General features: G+C 51.3%; 1 long non-coding RNA gene across 2 annotated transcripts in view; it reads right to left on the minus strand.

The window, feature by feature from the left end:
• LOC308533388 overlaps positions 1–13,245 on the minus strand; it is a 316,610-nt gene extending 303,365 nt beyond the window's left edge. The window contains exon 1 of one of the 2 annotated variants that reach the window (XR_013997083.1): positions 13,022–13,245. This is a non-coding gene — a long non-coding RNA (uncharacterized lncRNA). The remainder of the gene's footprint in view (positions 1–13,021) is intronic. The other variant, XR_013997084.1, reaches the window with a different exon arrangement.
• Positions 13,246–15,871: the final 2,626 nt, after the last annotated feature.

Here is a 15,871-nt window from a genome sequence, read left to right on the forward strand (position 1 = left end):
GATGTTTCTATCTCTCGCTCCCTCACCCTTTCTCTCTGAAATCAATAAAAATAAATTTTAAAAAAATAAAAATAGAAAGTGGAAGCTTTGGCAGCAAGGGCATTGGGAAAAGGGCTGAGGGGGGTGGGGCTGGGTCCAAGAGCAGCTGCCCCTCTAGAGAGGGGCAGGTTCTCTGTGGGTCCGCACTTCCTGTCGCACGCTCCTGGGCCCACCCGGTGCATTTACATAATCCGCTCACCCTCCTAAGCAGACTAGTGTGAGAGCCCTGACAGGAGCCCACATGAGGAACACACACAATGCCATGTGGTGTGAGCTATGATAGCCGAGAGGCAGGGTGCTTGGAGGGGACGGTCACACAAGGCTGGAAAGGAAGAAGGAATGCTTCCTGGAGGAGGTGACCCCGAGGCTGAGACAGAAAGCACAGATAAGAGGTAGTTAGGGGGGCCAGTGGGAAAGTTAGAGATGAATCTGCAGACAGCAGTCCTCTGAAGCATCTCATCAACCAAACCTTCAACATTATTCAAGCCCCATAGCCAGCAGCTGCCTGGGGCCAGACAAGCCTTCCTTCTGATCCAAGCTGAGGCATCCAAGGGCCAAAGTGCTCAGCCCTCAGGGTCGGTGAGAGCTGGGGTCCTTATCCCAGCTTCACCATTCAGGCTCATGCAGCAATTTCATCGCTACTCCTGCCGGACTATTATGCAGCTGGTACTAGAACTAATCATGGGAAGCCACTAAAAGCTATGAAGGCCTTGAGTTTCCGATGTAGTCTGTCCCTTCAAAAGCTCCCTCTCTGGGGTCAGAAGGAAGGCGTGAGTGGGGGCAGGGAGACACCAGGACCTGCCGGCTGGGAGAAGGGTTCTGCCATGAGTGAGGTCAGGTCTTACTACTGGACCCAATATGACAGTCCTGGGTATCGGAAATCCTTCCGGTATCAAAGGTGAACACCTCACTGGGCCATCTAAGCCATGGCTGCCAAGACCATCTCCATGTGTTACGATGACTGAAACAGTGATCTCCCCTGGACCTCAGCACCCCTTGCTTTCAAACAAACAAACACACAAGTAAGTAAATAAATAAATAATTCAAACCAAACTTTGCTTTTCCTTTTTTACGGAATAAGCATGTGGCAAAGCCTGTGATTGAGAAAGCACATGTGGCCTGTGTAGAGAAATGATAGGCAAGAGACCTTGCCTTTGACCTACCTGGAGCCCAGAGAGGGCTCAGGCCAGCTGGGAACTCTGCCCGGTGCAAGAAAAAGGGGCTTTCCATCCCCAGAGCACAAGCCTGGGAAGCCACCTCCTCCTAGGTGTCCTGAGGCAAAGGACAAAGGCCGCCCTGCGGTGGGGGGAGGGGTGTGATGGCCCTGGGTCCCCAGGGCCTGAGGGTAAACCAGGCCAGGGCATTCTGGCCTCGGCCTCCTGGGTTTTCCGTGGACCCAATGCAATGGCCTGTGGTACAGAGTGAGGCATCCCAAGGATAGGAAATCGATCAGTGGGAGGACGGGCTGAAGTGATCCCCAGGCGGCCCCTGGCCCTGCGGGCTGTGGAATAAATCCTGGGCCATAAAGGCAGGAAGAGGGGCCCCTGTTCCCACCACTGCTCTTCCATCAAAGGTCCTTCCTCACACGGGACCTTTTCTTGTCCTCGGTCCTGCTGAAAAAATGGGAAAAGTGGAGCATCCAGCCAGAGGGGAACTGGTGCACTCACAGCGACATTAACTAGAATGTTCTTCAGACTCCAGGCCTGCGACACCAGGTGTGGGCTGATGTCTCTGCAATGCCACTCTCATCTCGCCCCTGCCCCCGCTCAAACCTTCCACAGCTCCCTGCCGCCTGCAGGACCAAGTCCACTGCTAAAGCTAGGGCTCAGGTCCCTAGGCTAGAATACTGCAGTACAGGCTGCAAAAGGGCCTCCAGCTCCCACTGTCAACCATCCAATCCCTTTTCCTCCTCACAGAAAGGTCAATCAGCTCAGCGGTTGAGCATGGACTATGAATCAGGAGGTCAAAGTGTGATTCCCAGTCAGGGCACATGCCTGCATTGTGGGCTTGATCCCCAGTGTGGGGCGTGTAGGAGGCAGCCAATCAATGATTCTCTGTCATCATTGACATTTCTATCTGTCGCTTCCTCTCCCTTCCTCTCTGCAATCCATAAAAATGTATTTTTTTAAAAAAGGTCAATCAAATCAGACCCCGCCCACTCAGCAGTTCCTAAAGGCTTGGAATAGTGCTTAGGGCCCTCCAGGACCTGGCACCTGCCCACCATGGACCCCATGCTGTGTCTCTATCCCTGGACATTCACTCCACCCACAGGAGTCTCTTGATAATAGAAACCTCCACCCCCCAAAAAAATATTTTTTCCTGTCTTGGGTCCTTCCCTCAAACTACTTTTAAAAGAAATGTTAAGAACCTAAAATTTACAACCACAAACGTGTTGTCATCTGCACTACATATATGCATACATATACATACCCTCTCCATATATTTTCAAAATGTGTGCCTGTACTGTCCTTCTAAAAAGCCTTAAAGGGAAAGTCAAAGTGACCTTTGACCCTCACCGCCAGCCCTATTCCCTCCTCCCTGCCCAAGGATGACAGTGAGTTTGACCTAGACCCCACCAGCCCATTTTTCAAGGTTCCCGTCCATCTCTAAGGACCCTGTGGTAGCACGGAGCACGAGCTGTGAATGCTCAAGTTCACCTAGGAGCGGGCTGCCCAGATGTTTTCGATTTCGCTGCAGGCTGCCAACTGGTCTCTCCAACGACCTCACACGCTGGCTCGCCGAGTGGGGGATCCTGTCACCCAGCCTCGCCAAGACTTGCCAAGACTTGCGTCAGGCTTCCTATTTTGGGCACTTCTTAAAATATGGAAATGTACCCCTTGGAAAGGGCCCAAATGCCCTTCGCCTGAAGGATGGGAAAAGACACCGTGGTGTCGCCACAGCACAGGCAGCTCTCCACAATCTGAACGACCCGCCACGGCGCGGAAGACCCGCGCATGACGCCACCCGAGAGCAATCGGACTAAAAGGGCTCCGTGCCGTATGATTGATGCCATTTTTATGAAAAGGGCGAAACGGCAAGGGAGGAAAACAAGTCAGTGGTTGTTAGAAACGGGGGAGGAGACTGAGGCCAGAAGGGCAGGAGGGAAGTGTGGGGGGCGATGGAAATGGGGGATGGGGATGGTGAGGACTCCAGGACTATGTCACACAGCTGCATGCAGTCCTCACAAGGCCACGCACTGCACTAGCAAGGGTGCCTTCTACTGTACGGAGATGGGACCTCGATGAGCCTCGCCTTAGTAGTGAGACTGAATCTTCTCACACACCCTGTGCGTTTAGCTTTCTTCTTTGGAGAACTGCTGGCTCAAGATTCTTTTTCTAATTATTTTTTCTAATGTATATTTTTACTTATTTCAGAGAGAAAGGGAGAAGGTGAGAAAGGTAGAAACATCAATGATGAGAGCGGCTGCCCCCAGCATGCCCCACACTGAGGATTGAACCTGCAACCCAGGCATGTGCCCTTGACTGGAATCGAACCTGGGACCTTCAGTCCTCAGGCCAACGCTCTTTCCACTGAGCCAAACTGGCTAGGGCTTAATTATGTTTTTTATTGCCTTTTAGAGAGAGATGAAAGAAAAGGGACAGAGATAGAAACATCTATTGGCTGCCTCCTGCACACCCCCCACTGGGGACTGAGCCTGCAACAGGCATGCGGCCCCACCAGGATCCATCTGTGACCTCCTGGTTGCTGGGTCCATGCTCAACCACTGAGCCACACCCTCCTGGCCAACTTGTTTGTTTTTTTGTTATTGACTTTCAGGAACTCTTTGTTTTTTATTATTATAGCTTTTTTTTGCTTACGGTGCTTTTATTTTTTCTTTGATATACAGGGTGTTCCCCCCCCCCAAAATGTATGCACACTTTGAATAATTATAAAGGCAGTGTTTGTACTTCAACTGCATTTTCAAACTTTCAGTAGCATTTTAGGATGAATTTCCTCTGATCAAAGTTTAGTCTCGCTGCAAAGAAAAAGACATCAATTGAGCTATCGGCTGTTAAAGTGTGTACACATGTTTCTGGGACACTATGTAGAGTCATATTTATCAATCTTTTCATTTTACTTAAGTTTTTCTCCTTCTCTGGTTAACTTCTCCCAAGTCTTCATGGCTCACTCAGGTCTCCTCACTCCAAGCAAACTATCCTCTCACATTGTTCTATTTCATATTCCTTACAAAAATGTTATTTTTTGTGGATGCTCGCTTCTTTGTCTCTCAATAAAGTAATAAGCTCCTTCAGAACAGGGACCATATTTGTTTTTGATCACTACTGAATACCTCAGACTAAAACAGTACTTGGTGCCCTAACTGGTTTGGCTCAGGGGATAGAGTGTAGGCCTGTGGAATGAAGGGTCCCAGGTTCGATTCCGGTCAAGGGCATGTATCTTGGTTGCGGGCACCCAGGGGGGGGTGTGCAGGAGGCAAATGATCGATGTTTCTAACTTTCTATCCCTCTCCCTTTTTCTCCGTAAAAAATCCATAAAATATATATTTTTAAAAATAAAACAGTACTTGGCACACCAAAGGCACATCACAAATACTTGCTGAATAAATGACAGTAAAGAAAAAGTCACACAGGAGCATCTGACATAGGTAAACATATGTTTAGCTTGTATATGTCTGCGCTATACATGAATGTTCGTGACATATCCCTTTATCATGGACAGCAGCAAACATTACACATCTTATCAAAAAGAAAAAATATAGCTTCAGTGTAAATCTCTGGGGGCCACAATATTTAACTAAAACTTTAAAAATATTGAGCAATAATCCCAGTCCTGGGGATTTACCATAAAAAAGTGAACTGAAAAATAGAAAACTTGACATATATAGAGTCTATTATGAGATAAGCACCCCAATCAACTGATTAAGTAAACAATAAAACCATCATGGAACAGAATAATAAAATATTATCTATCCAATAAAAGTACCATAGACAAAGCATATACAATATTAATCAGAAATGCTTATAACTTGGTGATAACTAAGAAAAGTCAGGATGCAAACATATATTACAATGTGTATTTTACAAGTATAGTGTCTCATAATTGCAACTTTCTTAAAGGGACAATGAAGATAAAACAGTGGTGTACTTAACTCAAGAAATAATATTGCCTTTTTTATGGACCTTTTCCCCAGGATTTTAAAGATAAGCTTATATTTCTTTCATTTGAGGAAAGATGGTTTAAATTTCCCTAGCCACAGTTCTGCCCACCATGAGCCCAGAATCCCCAACTCAGGTACCTCCCAGCGGAAGCTCACCTGCTTTTGTCCACATGTAAATCTGGGAAGTTACTCCCAGGTTACAGTCCTTAGAAAGTACCCAGAGTTTGCAGGGCACTTTATTATTATTTTTTTTAATATATTTTATTGATTTTTTACAGAGAAGAAAGGAGAGGGATAGAGAGTTAGAAACATCGACGAGAGAGAAACATCGATATGCTGCCTCCTGCACACCCCCCACTGGGGATGTGCCTGCAACCAAGGTATATGCCCTTGACCGGAATCGAACCTGGGACCTTTCAGTCCGTAGGCCGACGCTCTATCCACTGAGCCAAACCGGTTACGGCTGGAGGCACTTTAAGTAAATGGCTTCTGGCCTGGCCAGCAGGCCCAGAGGTTGAGCATGGACCTATGAATCAGGAAGGAGGTCATGGTTCAATTCCCAGTCAGGGCACATGTGAGCTCGATCCCCAGTGTGGGGCGTGCAGGAGGCAGCTGATCAATGATTCTCTCTCGTCATTGATGTTTCTATCTCTCTCTCCCTCTCTGAAATCAATAAAAATATATTAAATAAATAAATAGCTGGCTTCTGCCTGGTCTCTGAGGCTCTTGAGAGTCGCCCGTCCTCCAGCCCACCTGGCTGCCTGGCTCTCCCACCTCAGCCACAGTCCAGAGGCACAGGGCCCTCCCTTCTCTGACTGCAAGGTCATTACTGAGACCACAGACCCCTCACCATTTCCCTCCTGGGTAGGGATTCTCAGCCACACCACGCCTGGCTGCCTGGGGCCCCATTTCGACCTGTCTTCCCTCCACTCTACTAGGGATCAGCCATCTGCCTCTCGCCCACACTGGGAGCTTCTTGAAGCCAGGGATGGTTTCTTATTCACGGCAGGGGCCCGTGTACCTGGCCCTCAGTCACTCATCCCATTCACTGAATGCCTAGTATGTATGTCCCAGGCACTGTCCTAGACCCCTGTCCAAGAGAAATGAATGTGAGCTACATACACCTTTAGATTCCCCAGTAGCCACATTTAAAAAAAAAAAAAAAGTTAAAAGAAACAGGTGAAATTAAATTAAATCATATATCACAGTTAACCTAATAGGCCCAAAATTTCATTTCAAGATATGGAATCCACATGGAAGGATTTGTTAATGAATTATTTCACATTCTTTTTTGGTACAAAGTCTTTGCATGCCAATGTGTGTTTTACACGTACAGTCTGTCTCCACTCAGGCGAGCCTCACTGCGGGTGCTCGGGGCCACAGAAGGCCGGGGGCCACCACCGGGGACAGCGCTGTGTAGGTGCTTGTGGACACAGCAGCGACGGGTCCAGAAGCCCAGGGCTTGCGGCCACGCCCCCCGCTACCAGCCTGGACCCGCTCCTGACGCTTCCGACTCGGATTTCGTTTCTTCTCTACACAGCAGCCAGACGGATCATTTCAAAGGCTAAAGCGGCTCAAACGGGCTTTCTGCGGAAAACCCTTCAGCGGCTCCCCGTTTCACTAACGTCAAGGCAATGCCTTAGGCCAGTGATGGCGAACCTATGACACGCGTGTCAGAGGTGACACGCGGACTCATTTTCTTGGTTGATTTTTCTTTGTGAAATGGCATTCAAATAGATAAAATAAATATCAAAAATATAAGTCTTTGTTTTACTATGGCTGCAAATATCAAAAAATTTCTATATGTGACACGGCACCAGAGTTAAGTTAGGGTTTTTCAAAATGCTGACACGCCGAGCTCAAAAGGTTCGCCATCACTGCCTTGGGCTGAAGACTTCACGAAGCCCCACCCACAGCACCGGCCGGGTTTCCCAGCTGCCTCTGTCCGCCTTGCCCAGCCCATGCCCATCCAGCCTCTTCCTTCAGCTCCCCCATCTCACAGGCCCACTCCTGGGTCAGCCTTGGTCCTGCTCTGCCCAGGGCCTGAAACACCATCCTCCACACTAACCCCATCTCCTTCAGGAGGCTCCAACGTCAGCCTCTCGGTGCATCCTGTCCAAACCACAGGCGCTGGCCCTGCTCCGCGCACCCCCACAGAGCGCAGGACCCCTGATACACTCTGACCGCCTTTGTTTCTTACGTCTCCGCTTCCTTAGCTGTCTATCCCAGCTGTAACGTGAGCACCATCGGCACGGAGGTCTCCGGAACCCTTTTATGTTCCTGTCTGCACCCCCAACACCAAGGGCAGCGCTTTGGCACAGAGTAGGCCCACAATCACTATGTGCTGCATTGATGAGAAGAAGTAAATGACTTGCTGGCAGCCCTCCGCCTGCTAGAGTTTACAGTGCAGTGGGAGAAGGCAGAGATCTGGAACATCCTGGCACGATAAGGACTGCCTTCGTTTGCTGGAGTTGCCACAACAAAATGCTGTAGGCGGGGCAGCTTAAACAATAGAAATGTCTTTCTCAGACTTCTGGAAGCCAGGAAGTCCAAGGTCAAGGTCCCGATGGACTAGGTCTCTGGTGAGAGCTCTCTTCCGGGCTAGTAAGAAGCCACCTTCTTGCTCTCTGTCCTCACAGAGGGAAGGGAGCTCTCTGCTGTCTCTTCTTCTTCTCTTATCACGAGGACCCCACCCTGCTGACCTCATCTCGCCCTCATCACCTCCCCAAGGCCCAGCCTCCACATACCATCACACACACACACACACACACACACACACGGGGAGTGCGGTTTCAACCGATGGATTTTGGAAGGGCACCAACATTCAGTCCATCACATGGCTGATGGGAAAGAAAGAAACAAAACCCAGGAAGAAAGGTGGGAGAAAGGGAGGTTGCTGTTTTATGAGGCAGCCGCCAAGGGAAAAATCATAACCATAATAACAACAAATATAGCAATGACGGCGTATATAGTAATTACCAAGTGCCAGGCCCTGTGCGAAGCATCCTCCATCCACTAACACAGGGGTGCCAGCACCCACCCCCCAGGGCACTGGAGCCCATGTGGTTTTTGTCTGCGCTGCCTCCATCAGGCCCCTGCTCCTCCTAGGGACCACCCTGTCCCCACGCCCGGGGCTTGGACCAACTAGATGACAGGGATGCTGCCTCTTTGGCATCTCCAGCATCTAGGACGCCTGGTAACTGCTTAGCAAACGCTTAGCAAATGAGTGAGTCCATCAGTGAATCGATCTTAAACAGAAGAGCCAATGTCGGTCGGGGCTCACTTACCAGGAAAAGGGAGTCCCGGAGAAGAATAAGTAATAACAATTGCTTTGCTGTCTTACTCAAGAGCTGACTTCCTCTGTGCTAAGTGCTTCTGCCCCATCCCTGGGAGGGAGCGTGTCCTCCCAGGGCAGCAGCTGAGGAAATGGATGCACAGAGAGCCAAGTGCAAAGGCAGGGCCACCCCCGGGTGCCCTCTGATGCCTGCCCCTCTGAGCCCTGCTCCTGCAGCTCTCCTGGCTTCCTCTTTCTTAATTAGCCAGCATTCCTCTCAGCTGCCTGCAAAGAGAGTCTCTGTAACCAGAATGTTACACCTTTACACGTGAAAATGCATTCAGAAACCACCACTCCAAGCAGCCACAGGAAGTTGCAAACCCCGATCATTAGAACTAATAATATTAGCTACCGACCTGAGTGCGCACTGGGAGCTCAGGCCCTCTGCTAATGGCCTGCTGCTCTTCCGCTCTTTCGCTATTTCCTCCTCACAGCAACCTGTGAGGTTGGCGCTGTGTCCTCCCCACTTTAGAGACGAGGAAACCGAGGCTTAGAGAGGCGAAGCAACCTGCCCCAAAGTGACCCAGATCCACACTGCCCTTCAATTTTCCCAGATGCCTTCTGCCACTTTCTTCCTCCCTCTTCCGTGTCCTTGTCCTGGGGACAACCCCTCCACGTCCCAGCCGGTCAGGCTGTTTCTCACCTAACACAACAAGGACTGTAGGCTGAGCACCACTTGTTTCCTTGAAAACAAAGCAATTCTCACAGCCACGCAATTCAGCCAAGTCCCAGGGCTGGGTGAGCCACCAGACCTGTGAGGATGACTACCCCACAGCCAGCTGGCTGCTGCACTCCAGTTCATGGTCAAGGAGGGAAAAGAGGCAGGTAAACAAATAATACTGCAGCTCACATAACCCACCAGGTACCAGCCAAACAATACCCCATAACCACCACCACCACCACCCCCCAAAAAAATGAGGAAGAGAAAATAAAAGAAAGCCCATTCAGAATTCTACAATTAATAAATGACTGAGCATGGGCACGGGCAATAGGGTGGTGAAGACCTGGGGGTGCGGGTAGGGGCTGGGAGGAAGGGGGGGAAATGGGAGAGATCTGTAATACTAGCAACAATAAAAAAAATATGTATATATTAAAAAATAAAAATAAAAAATGACTGAGACCACTGTTTTTTATGACCTAGCATTGCTGTTGTTTTTTAATTGATTTTATTTTTTGTTTTGTTTTGTTTTTGTTTTTTAATTGATTTTAGAGAGAGTGGAAGGGAGAGAGAGAGAGAGAGAGAGAGAGAGAGAGAGAGAGAAACATCAATTGGCTGCCTCCTGCAAACACCCCAACTGAGGCTCCAGCCCACAATCTGGGCATGTGCCCTGACTGGGAATCAAGCCTGCAACCTTTTGGTGCACAGGACAATGCTCCAACCAACTGAGCTACCCCAGTCAGAGCTGCTTTTTGGTTTAATGATAAGGTTGAGAGAGCGGCCACCACAATCTTTGTGTTCTTAGGGTCACTACTGCACCTAAACACCCCCAGGATAGAGGCAGGTACTCAGAACAGGTGGGGGCGGGGGGAGGCAAATAGAGTTCTAGCTCCCATAGCTCCCATCCACTGCGAAGGGTCACAGTAATGGCACACTGGTCACACAGCCACCACCTCGCTGTGTGACCTGAGCGAATATTCTTAACCTCTCTGAGCTGTGGGCTCCTCATCTGTAAAACAGCAATAATAATAATCCCGTCTTACATGATTGTTGGGAGATTAAACGAGATAATACATCTAAAGCATTTGGAACTGAGGTCGGCCCACAATAAGAAATCCATCATTACTAGACATTTGATTATATCTGCCTCGTGGGGTCGCAGGGAACATAAACTGCAGAGAACATTCTTGGCATGATATACAATTTTAATGCTATGGGAGCTACTATTGTTGTTGTTATTATTAATTACTATACTGTTACTAGTTACTTGGGGCCAGAAAAACAGAAGAGACCGAGGAGGTACCATGAAAGAACACATTTTAGCAGTTTTCTCCTGTAAGGCCTCGAATTTCTGAAGTTTTCAAGGGAAGGTGGAGAAGTGACCATCAGTGCGGCTCATAAATAGTCAGAATTATTCGAGGCCTGGCTGGTTTGGCTCAGTGGATAGAGAGTCAGCCTGCGGACTGAAGGGTTCGATTCTGATCAAGGGCATGTACCGTGGTTGCAGGCTCGATCCCTGGCCCCGGTCCGGGCGGGAGCGGGAGGCAGCCAATCGATGTGTCTCTCTCACACCAATGTTTCTCCATCTCTCCCCCTCCCTTCCACTCTCTATAAAAATTAATGGGAAAATATCCTCAAGTGAGAATTAATAACAACAAAAAAAACCAGTCAGAATTATTCTAGAGTATTGCTCTGTTCCCATCTTGGGTTGGGGTACCCTGCAGACACCTAATATATAAGATGGGGGGTCTTGATCTATTAAAGACATCACAAACCAGCACGGGAATCGAGGGGAGGGGGAGATTAGGGAGAGTGCTATGTCTACACCCAACTATGAAAGGAAATACATAATAAAAAGCCGAGTGTCCAGGAGGGTGTCTGACATGAAAAACACACCCTGTGAAGGGAACAGGCCAGCGAACGAGACTCGGGACCGGACCTGGCAACTATCCAAGGTCCTCACTTCCCCAGGAAAGGGTTGATCTGCCTTTGGTCTGACCAAATTCAGGGTCACTCCTACAAGGAGGAAGAAAGGAAGGTGTCTTTTCCCCCAGGAGACCCCTTAGCTGAGCCGTCCGTGCACCATGCCCTGGCCATGGTGACACAGGCTCGCGAGTCCAGCCAGCCGGTCCTCGTGCCATTCAGGAGAATAAACGCTAGAAGCACAAGGGACTGGCTGGACGTGGACGGAGATACTGACCAGCAACCACACAAACCATCAGGGGTAAGGGGGTTTGGGGGGATCGGATATTCCAGGACCAAGGAAAAAGCTCCCTCTTCCCAGCCCAGAAAAGCTCGGGGCAGGAGCAGATGAGCACACCACACAGCATGGAGGAGCGGGGGAGGGGGAGGGGCGAGGGAGGGCAATCAATGAGAAAAAGAAACTGATTTCTTCTACTTTTCAAGAGAAGCCTGCTGCATGCAAAATGCTGCACTCGAAGTAGGCAGAGCAACAATAACAACAGCAAAGTCACCCTTAACCAGGCAAAGCAACAATGTGACCGCATAGCAAATGGCCTCTGGGGTCGGTGGGCACAGCCTCAGGATGGGCACTGGACCCACCAGAGCCTGCCACCCCCCAGTCCAGGCCGTGGGATTCCAGCTGAGCCCGCTCACCAGGGGCTTAGACCACCAGGCAGTGCTCACCTTCAAGATGGAACTCCTCTCAGACAGTGGAGACCAGGCCGCGAGGCTCTGGCCAGCCAGGGATTCTGTATCTCCTGCTGCTTCCAGGGACTTTTTTTGCTCCTAATACTTTCAGGAAGTTCCTTCCACTCTGGGTTCAGAGGATCCATACAAGCCCCAACGCCATGGGTGGCAGCTTTGGACCGATTAGCTGTGACCACAGGACTGTGTCAAATGAACAAGCCTCAACTTGTCACAGCCAGTATGCAAAAGAGGCCTGCATCATCCTATAACCGACAGCGAAGCCCATACAGGCCCTGCGTCCCCAGGGCCCCCGCCCACCCACCCCACACAAACAGACTGTTCTCCATGGTTCCCGCCAACAAGCAAACAGCTCCGGCAGCCTGGACTGGCTGGTGGTGAGGTGGGGGAGAGGGGCCTGCCCGCCTCCCTCTGGAAAATAGAAGATCAGGAGGGACCACCCAAACCTCCCCCTCTTCTCCCTAAAAACTCTCTTATCTTCTAGAAGGGCCTGAAGTCAGGGCCTAGAATAAACAGAATAGTCCACGGCTGCAAACCCGTCAGGAAAATTCGTGGTGTATCCATGCACCGGACACATGCAGCCTCATGGCTGCCCTTCCTGCAAGTCTACACCCGACCACAAACACTGGCATAAGTCAGAGCACATGAGCCGGAGGGAGGGCAACCCTAATTAGATCAACAGCCCATCCCCCAAAAATTACCATGATAAGGGGCACCCAGCAAATCTGGGAATACAATGCAAAAGTTTCAAAGACCAGAGCTGCCGAGTTTTGGGAAATCACCTTGGGGGGGGGGGGGGGGGGGCTGGTGAGGAGAGGATGGTCTAAGGATCCAAGGATGGAGGGAGCATCCTATGGGTCCCAGACTTCTGGTTTCACCACAGGGGCCTCCAAACCGCACCTGCGACCCCACCTCGGGGCTGACTGGAGATGGTCTATGTTTAGAGATGAGGCAATCAACGTTGGATCAAGTGCATTCGATCCAGAATAATCTCTCTCCATGCACGGGGCACGGGATGTCACCATCCACCCCTCCCCCTCTCCCCACACGCCCGCCTGGAGTCTGGGGATGAGGAAAGTGCACGACGAACACAGACATGAATCCGAAGCCCCTGCCTCCGTCCCGCTGCTCACTGAGCATCCCTCCCCGCCAGGCCCCGAGCTCCCGACTTTCCAGAAACGCAGAGGGCAAAATTCTAACTTACTGGAAGGTGGATCCGAGCCGTGGCACCGGGGCCGCCAACATCCTTGCCGCGTGGAAATCCACTCGGGGGAGCCTGGGGGGAGCAGGGCCCGTGCTGGCTCGCGGCCCCTGAGCTGCTCCTCCGGGTCCAGTCCGGCCCGCGCCTGCCCGGCCCGAGGGCCCATGTGCTCGGCGGCGGCCGCACGCGCTCTGCCCGGCGGAGCGCGGGGCCGGCGGGCGGCCCGTGACGTCAGGGCGGCTCGCGCTCCGGGCCGCGGGGGGAGGGGAAGCGCGCGCCGCACGGCCCGCCGCGTGCGTCCTGGGCCCCCGCGCGCGGGGTCCTCCGCCTCCCGCCTCCCGCCTCCCGCCGCCGGCCGCCCGCCCCGCTGGCCCCTCCGCTGGCTGCCCAGGCAGCACGGGCCCCCCCGAACCGCCCAGGGCCGCGTGCAGGCGGGGCGGGCCCGGTCCGCACCTCGGACCCGGAGGGCGCGGGGGAGGGCGCGCTCCGCACCGGGACGGGGTCCCCGCCAGCCAGCGCCACCCCCCGGGGATGCGCTCTCGCCGTTCCCCGCGCTTGCCGCCGCCGCAGCCCCGCTCTCTGCGCGCCTCCCCGCCCCCGGCGTCCTGGAGGCCGGGAGCCTCCCCACTGGCCAGATGTGGAAGGCGAGTTCGGGGACTTAGAGGGACCGAGATGCCCCGAGATGGGAGCACTTCGCGCAGGAGAGCCCTGGCTGTGCTCCAGCCCAAGTGGTCCCAGAGCCTCCTTGGGTACCACCCGGCATCGGTGGGCCCGGGAGAGGCGCGCGCACCTGGCCAGCTCCTGGGCCGCCTCCCGCTGGCCCCGAGCCGGGAGGTTCGCCAACCTGTGCGGGGGGGCTGGCTGGCGGCGCTGCTCCCTGCGCTCGGGAGTATTCGAGTGGAACCTTCAACCCCGGTCGTCTCCCCAAGGGAGCGAGGGAAAGCCTGCCTCCTGCGTGGGATGGGTTTATCTCGCTTTCCCCACATAAGCCCGAGGCGGCACTGGTGCTAGGAGCAGCCTGGGTTCCGTTCGGTAGTTTTTGAGCACTTTCCGGGGGCCAGGCGCCCTGAGAGGCGATGGGCAGGGGTCACTGAAAGCCGAGTTAGACACAGACCACAGGAGGTCACCGTCCGTCGGGCGAAAAGATGGGCACGGATGTGGGCGATGTCCGTATGGTGGACGGGACGGCTGCGCCTGTCCCCTGCCCAGTGCCCCAGCATAAACGCTGGCCTACATCCCCAGCCGCTCATCCCACCTGCGGGTCTCTGGCCCCTCCCTCCCTCTTCTTCCCTCGCGAATGGTCTTCCTCTCTTGGGCAAAACAAAACAAAACTTAGTTAATGCTCCTGTACGGCCTGCTACACATATTCATTTATAATCTCGAAACATTTGTTTTTTGTTCAGCTCCCCTTGGAGGAGGGGGCGAGGGGGTGAGGGGGCGGGTTCACTCTGCTTGCACCTGGGACGCTGTGGGAGCTGGGAGATCGCAGCCCTTTCACCACTGAGACGTCCTCCCGGGAACCACGGGCCGCCACCCTGGGAAGCCCGTGTCCTCCGGTCCGATGCCCGCAGGCCAGAGAGGCCCAGCTTCTGAGGACTGCCTCCCTGGGCCCTAGCCCCTGGCCCTGCGGCGGGATCCTTTCTGTGCCCGGGCCGCTCCTGGCTGAAAACACCTTGACCCAGACTCTCTCAACCTCGACTTCGAGTCACATTTTTCCTTTTCGAAAATTACACTTTAAAATGAAGAATTTTCAGGGAAAAAAGAATACAAAGACGGTTATTTCTATTATCTCAAACTGACTATCAGTTACATTTTGGTATCGCTGCTTTCCAATTATGTTTTTAAATCACTTGGTACAATACATGTACATTGTAACAAATGAAAACTATGCAGGAAAATACAGAAGATAAAAGAAAATCAAATTTTTATCAGTCAGAAATAACTCTCATGAATATTAGATAAGTCCCAGACATCTTTGTAAACATATATATGGCATAGAAATATATTGGATTATGAATATTATATAAATACCAGGCATTTTTAGACATATATATTATAGAAATATATCTACACATATATTATATATATGTGTGTGTGTGTATATATATATACACATATATATATATATGGATAAATGCAGGGTTAAAATAAATGTCTTAAAATATCAACACCTTATAGTTGCTATTTTTAAATCTAAGATATTTCCTTTTCTTTTAATAGAAGAAAAGAAAGCTAATATGAACCTGAAGGAATTGTTAAAAGTGTTTGGGGTTTGTTTGGGTTTTTTTACTACATTTCCCTCAATAATTCTGGGAAGATTCAGAAGAGATGATGAACAAGAAGAGAGTGAGGTAATGGAGTTTTGTTTGGAGATGGCTCCATGTTAGAGAGCAGGCCACTCCCTGCTGGGATGTTAGCTCATCGCCTCCCACCTCTCCGTGGGGCACCTCCTACAGCTGTTAGTTGTGTTATTGTGTTTTACTTGCCACCGTCCATTCTGTATCTGAAATGCCCACACTTACTTGGGATTGGCTCTGTAATTACAGAAGGTTATACTCACAACCAGTCCTTCCCTTTCCTACATCTGCTTCCTTTATCTTCAAAATCCACTCATTCATTTATCACGCATGCACCAGGCACCTACAGGACGGGCCAGGTCCCTGCTTTGGAGAAGGTTCCATTTGAGTAAGAAGAGGCAGACAAATAAACCAATTGGCAAAGGTGCTTTCAACAGTGACAACCGCTATTGAGAGGGTAAATCTGGATGGAGAGCTAGAGAGGGAGGGGGCAGGAGGGAAACCAACCCCAGACAATCTGACCAAGCAGCAGCCAGCCATGCAGACTGGAGAGCGT

The sequence above is a fragment of the Myotis nattereri genome (assembly GCF_964212035.1).
Source record: "Myotis nattereri genome assembly, chromosome: 17".
Lineage (NCBI taxonomy): Eukaryota > Metazoa > Chordata > Mammalia > Chiroptera > Vespertilionidae > Myotis > Myotis nattereri.